Source organism: Spea bombifrons, chromosome 9 (assembly GCF_027358695.1).
Source record: "Spea bombifrons isolate aSpeBom1 chromosome 9, aSpeBom1.2.pri, whole genome shotgun sequence".
Taxonomy (NCBI): domain Eukaryota; kingdom Metazoa; phylum Chordata; class Amphibia; order Anura; family Pelobatidae; genus Spea; species Spea bombifrons.
Window position 1 is genome coordinate 15,552,478 of NC_071095.1, and position 5,000 is coordinate 15,557,477.

Genomic DNA, 5,000 nt, shown 5'->3' on the forward strand with positions numbered 1-5,000 from the left:
TCACCTGGTATTCCCAGGCAGTCTCCCATCCAGGTACTAACCAGGCCCAACTCTGCTTAGCTTCCGAGATCAGACCAGATCGGGCGCTTTCAGGGTGGTATGGCTGCAGGTGTGAAAGTTTTTTATTTTACTTCTCTTATTCTGTTGCTGCTGCTGCTGCTGCTGCTGCTGCTGCTGCTGCTGCTGCTTGTCGTCAGACAGAAAGAATTATAAGCCCTGGGACAGGACAGAGAAGGTGAGAAGGTTCAAATAAGGGTTTAAAGCTTTGATGATGAGCAAGAAACACATGGCAAAAAGCTCTCCCCGGACTGTGAGAAAAAATTAAAAGCCTACAACACCTGGTATTCCCAGGCGGTCTCCCATCCAGGTACTAACCAGGCCCAACCCTGCTTAGCTTCCGAGATCAGATGTGATCGGGCGCTTTCAGGGTGGTATGGCCTCAGGTGTGAAAGTTTTTAATTTTACTTCTCTTATTCTGTTGCTGCTGCTGCTGCTGCTGCTGCTGCTGCTGCTGCTGCTGCTGCTTGTCGTCAGACAGAAAGAATTATAAGCCCTGGGACAGGACAGAGAAGGTGAGAAGGTTCAAATAAGGGTTTAAAGCTTTGATGATGAGCAAGAAACACATGGCAAAAAGCTCTCCCCGGACTGTGAGAAAAAATTAAAAGCCTACAACACCTGGTATTCCCTGGCGGTCTCCCATCCAGGTACTAACCAGGCCCAACCCTGCTTAGCTTCCGAGATCAGACGTGATCGGGCGCTTTCAGGGTGGTATGGCCGCAGGTGTGAAAGTTTTTTATTTTACTTGTCTTATTCTGTTGCTGCTGCTGCTGCTGCTGCTGCTGCTGCTGCTGCTGCTGCTGCTGCTGCTGCTGCTGCTGCTGCTGCTGCTTGTCGTCAGACAGAAAGAATTATAAGCCCTGGGACAGGACAGAGAAGGTGAGAAGGTCCAAATAAGGGTTTAAAGCTTTGATGATGAGCAAGAAACACATGGCAAAAAGCTCTCCCCGGACTGTGAGAAAAAATTAAAAGCCTACAACACCTGGTATTCCCAGGCGGTCTCCCATCCAGGTACTAACCAGGCCCAACCCTGCTTAGCTTCCGAGATCAGACGAGATCGGGCGCTTTCAGGGTGGTATGGCCGCAGGTGTGAAAGTGTTTTATTTTACATCTCTTATTCTGTTGCTGCTGCTTGTCGTCAGACAGAAATAATTATAAGCCCTGGGACAGGACAGAGAAGGTGAGAAGGTTCAAATAAGGGTTTAAAGCTTTGATGATGAGCAAGAAACACATGGCAAAAAGCTCTCCCCGGACTGTGAGAAAAAATTAAAAGCCTACAACACCTGGTATTCCCAGGCGGTCTTCCATCCAGGTACTAACCAGGCCCAACCCTGCTTAGCTTCCGAGATCAGACGAGATCGGGCGCTTTCAGGGTGGTATGGCCGCAGGTGTGAAAGTGTTTTATTTTACTTCTCTTATTCTGTTGCTGCTGCTGCTGCTGCTGCTGCTGCTGCTGCTGCTGCTGCTTGTCGTCAGACAGAAAGAATTATAAGCCCTGGGACAGGACAGAGAAGGTGAGAAGGTTCAAATAAGGGTTTAAAGCTTTGATGATGAGCAAGAAACACATGGCAAAAAGCTCTCCCCGGACTGTGAGAAAAAATTAAAAGCCTATAACACCTGGTATTCCCAGGCAGTCTCCCATCCAGGTACTAACCAAGCCCAACCCTGCTTAGCTTCCGAGATCAGACGAGATCGGGCGCTTTCAAGGTTGTATGGCCGCAGGTGTGAAAGTGTTTTATTTTACTTCTCTTATTCTGTTGCTGTTGCTGCTGCTGCTGCTGCTGCTGCTGCTGCTGCTGCTGCTGCTGCTGCTGCTGCTGCTGCTTGTCGTCAGACAGAAAGAATTATAAGCCCTGGGACAGGACAGAGAAGGTGAGAAGGTTCAAATAAGGGTTTAAAGCTTTGATGATGAGCAAGAAACACATGGCAAAAAGCTCTCCCCGGACTGTGAGAAAAAATTAAAAGCCTACAACACCTGGTATTACCAGGCGGTCTCCCATCCAGGTACTAACCAGACCCAACCCTGCTTAGCTTCCGAGATCAGATGAGATCGGGCGCTTTCAGGGTGGTATGGCCGCAGGTGTGAAAGTTTTTTATTTTACTTCTCTTATTCTGCTGCTGCTGCTGCTGCTGCTGCTGCTGCTGCTGCTGCTGCTGCTTGTCGTCAGACAGAAAGAATTATAAGCCCTGGGACAGGACAGAGAAGGTGAGAAGGTTCAAATAAGGGTTTAAAGCTTTGATGATGAGCAAGAAACACATGGCAAAAAGCTCTCCCCGGACTGTGAGAAAAAATTAAAAGCCTACAACACCTGGTATTCCCAGGCGGTCTCCCATCCAGGTACTAACCAGGCCCAACCCTGCTTAGCTTCCGAGATCGGGCGCTTTCAGGGTGGTATGGCCGCAGGTGTGAAAGTGTTTTATTTTACTTCTCTTATTCTGCTGCTGCTGCTGCTGCTGCTGCTGCTGCTGCTGCTGCTGCTGCTGCTGCTGCTGCTGCTGCTGCTGCTGCTGCTGCTGCTGCTGCTGCTGCTGCTGCTGCTGCTGCTGCTGCTGCTGCTGCTTGTCGTCAGACAGAAAGAATTATAAGCCCTGGGACAGGACAGAGAAGGTGAGAAGGTTCAAATAAGGGTTTAAAGCTTTGATGATGAGCAAGAAACACATGGCAAAAAGCTCTCCCCGGACTGTGAGAAAAAATTAAAAGCCTACAACACCTGGTATTCCCAGGCGGTCTCCCATCCAGGTACTAACCAGGCCCAACCCTGCTTAGCTTCCGAGATCAGACGAGATCGGGCGCTTTCAGGGTGGTATGGCCGCAGGTGTGAAAGTGTTTTATTTTACATCTCTTATTCTGTTGCTGCTGCTTGTCGTCAGACAGAAATAATTATAAGCCCTGGGACAGGACAGAGAAGGTGAGAAGGTTCAAATAAGGGTTTAAAGCTTTGATGATGAGCAAGAAACACATGGCAAAAAGCTCTCCCCGGACTGTGAGAAAAAATTAAAAGCCTACAACACCTGGTATTCCCAGGCGGTCTTCCATCCAGGTACTAACCAGGCCCAACCCTGCTTAGCTTCCGAGATCAGACGAGATCGGGCGCTTTCAGGGTGGTATGGCCGCAGGTGTGAAAGTGTTTTATTTTACTTCTCTTATTCTGTTGCTGCTGCTGCTGCTGCTGCTGCTGCTGCTGCTTGTCGTCAGACAGAAAGAATTATAAGCCCTGGGACAGGACAGAGAAGGTGAGAAGGTTCAAATAAGGGTTTAAAGCTTTGATGATGAGCAAGAAACACATGGCAAAAAGCTCTCCCCGGACTGTGAGAAAAAATTAAAAGCCTATAACACCTGGTATTCCCAGGCAGTCTCCCATCCAGGTACTAACCAAGCCCAACCCTGCTTAGCTTCCGAGATCAGACGAGATCGGGCGCTTTCAAGGTTGTATGGCCGCAGGTGTGAAAGTGTTTTATTTTACTTCTCTTATTCTGTTGCTGTTGCTGCTGCTGCTGCTGCTGCTGCTGCTGCTGCTGCTGCTGCTGCTGCTGCTGCTTGTCGTCAGACAGAAAGAATTATAAGCCCTGGGACAGGACAGAGAAGGTGAGAAGGTTCAAATAAGGGTTTAAAGCTTTGATGATGAGCAAGAAACACATGGCAAAAAGCTCTCCCCGGACTGTGAGAAAAAATTAAAAGCCTACAACACCTGGTATTACCAGGCGGTCTCCCATCCAGGTACTAACCAGACCCAACCCTGCTTAGCTTCCGAGATCAGATGAGATCGGGCGCTTTCAGGGTGGTATGGCCGCAGGTGTGAAAGTTTTTTATTTTACTTCTCTTATTCTGCTGCTGCTGCTGCTGCTGCTGCTGCTGCTGCTGCTGCTGCTGCTGCTTGTCGTCAGACAGAAAGAATTATAAGCCCTGGGACAGGACAGAGAAGGTGAGAAGGTTCAAATAAGGGTTTAAAGCTTTGATGATGAGCAAGAAACACATGGCAAAAAGCTCTCCCCGGACTGTGAGAAAAAATTAAAAGCCTACAACACCTGGTATTCCCAGGCGGTCTCCCATCCAGGTACTAACCAGGCCCAACCCTGCTTAGCTTCCGAGATCGGGCGCTTCCAGGGTGGTATGGCCGCAGGTGTGAAAGTGTTTTATTTTACTTCTCTTATTCTGCTGCTGCTGCTGCTGCTGCTGCTGCTGCTGCTGCTGCTGCTGCTGCTGCTGCTGCTGCTGCTGCTGCTGCTGCTGCTGCTGCTGCTGCTGCTGCTGCTGCTGCTGCTGCTGCTGCTGCTGCTGCTTGTCGTCAGACAGAAAGAATTATAAGCCCTGGGACAGGACAGAGAAGGTGAGAAGGTTCAAATAAGGGTTTAAAGCTTTGATGATGAGCAAGAAACACATGGCAAAAAGCTCTCCCCGGACTGTGAGAAAAAATTAAAAGCCTACAACACCTGGTATTCCCAGGCGGTCTCCCATCCAGGTACTAACCAGGCCCAACCCTGCTTAGCTTCCGAGATCGGACGAGATCGGGCGCTTTCAGGGTGGTATGGCCGCAGGTGTGAAAGTGTTTTATTTTACTTCTCTTATTCTGTTGCTGCTGCTGCTGCTGCTGCTGCTGCTGCTGCTGCTGCTGCTGCTGCTGCTGCTGCTGCTGCTTGTCGTCAGACAGAAAGAATTATAAGCCCTGGGACAGGACAGAGAAGGTGAGAAGGTTCAAATAAGGGTTTAAAGCTTTGATGATGAGCAAGAAACACATGGCAAAAAGCTCTCCCCGGACTGTGAGAAAAAATTAAAAGCCTACAACACCTGGTATTCCCAGGCGGTCTCCCATCCAGGTACTAACCAGGCCCAACCCTGCTTAGCTTCCGAGATCAGATGAGATCGGGCGCTTTCAGGGTGGTATGGCCGCAGGTGTGAAAGTTTTTTATTTTACTTCTCTTATTCTGTTGCTGCTGCTGCTGCT

General features: G+C 49.3%; 10 non-coding genes and 5 pseudogenes across 10 annotated transcripts; all 15 read right to left on the reverse strand.

Annotated features, from left to right (window-relative positions):
• The window catches only part of LOC128465575 (uncharacterized), a 119-nt pseudogene extending 8 nt beyond the window's left edge, over positions 1-111 (reverse strand).
• Positions 112-326: 215 nt separating this feature from the next.
• LOC128463816 (5S ribosomal RNA) lies at positions 327-445 on the reverse strand. Its single transcript, XR_008343689.1, has one exon. It is a non-coding gene; the product is annotated as a 5S ribosomal RNA (ribosomal RNA).
• Positions 446-663: 218 nt separating this feature from the next.
• LOC128463031 (5S ribosomal RNA) lies at positions 664-782 on the reverse strand. The gene has a single exon (XR_008342947.1). It is a non-coding gene; the product is annotated as a 5S ribosomal RNA (ribosomal RNA).
• Positions 783-1,027: 245 nt separating this feature from the next.
• LOC128466813 (5S ribosomal RNA) lies at positions 1,028-1,146 on the reverse strand. Its single transcript, XR_008345589.1, has one exon. It is a non-coding gene; the product is annotated as a 5S ribosomal RNA (ribosomal RNA).
• Positions 1,147-1,328: 182 nt separating this feature from the next.
• Positions 1,329-1,447, reverse strand: LOC128462860 (5S ribosomal RNA). Its single transcript, XR_008342786.1, has one exon. It is a non-coding gene; the product is annotated as a 5S ribosomal RNA (ribosomal RNA).
• Positions 1,448-1,662: 215 nt separating this feature from the next.
• Positions 1,663-1,781, reverse strand: LOC128465683 (uncharacterized; annotated as a pseudogene).
• Positions 1,782-2,020: 239 nt separating this feature from the next.
• Positions 2,021-2,139, reverse strand: LOC128464471 (5S ribosomal RNA). Its single transcript, XR_008344304.1, has one exon. It is a non-coding gene; the product is annotated as a 5S ribosomal RNA (ribosomal RNA).
• Positions 2,140-2,354: 215 nt separating this feature from the next.
• LOC128465628 (uncharacterized) lies at positions 2,355-2,463 on the reverse strand (annotated as a pseudogene).
• Positions 2,464-2,756: 293 nt separating this feature from the next.
• Positions 2,757-2,875, reverse strand: LOC128466814 (5S ribosomal RNA). Its single transcript, XR_008345590.1, has one exon. It is a non-coding gene; the product is annotated as a 5S ribosomal RNA (ribosomal RNA).
• A 182-nt stretch (positions 2,876-3,057) lies between these two features.
• Positions 3,058-3,176, reverse strand: LOC128462861 (5S ribosomal RNA). The gene has a single exon (XR_008342787.1). It is a non-coding gene; the product is annotated as a 5S ribosomal RNA (ribosomal RNA).
• A 206-nt stretch (positions 3,177-3,382) lies between these two features.
• LOC128465684 (uncharacterized) lies at positions 3,383-3,501 on the reverse strand (annotated as a pseudogene).
• A 233-nt stretch (positions 3,502-3,734) lies between these two features.
• Positions 3,735-3,853, reverse strand: LOC128464472 (5S ribosomal RNA). The gene has a single exon (XR_008344305.1). It is a non-coding gene; the product is annotated as a 5S ribosomal RNA (ribosomal RNA).
• A 218-nt stretch (positions 3,854-4,071) lies between these two features.
• Positions 4,072-4,180, reverse strand: LOC128465630 (uncharacterized; annotated as a pseudogene).
• A 296-nt stretch (positions 4,181-4,476) lies between these two features.
• On the reverse strand, positions 4,477-4,595 carry LOC128466001 (5S ribosomal RNA). Its single transcript, XR_008345382.1, has one exon. It is a non-coding gene; the product is annotated as a 5S ribosomal RNA (ribosomal RNA).
• Positions 4,596-4,831: 236 nt separating this feature from the next.
• LOC128464595 (5S ribosomal RNA) lies at positions 4,832-4,950 on the reverse strand. The gene has a single exon (XR_008344420.1). It is a non-coding gene; the product is annotated as a 5S ribosomal RNA (ribosomal RNA).
• Between the last annotated feature and the right edge of the window lie 50 nt (positions 4,951-5,000).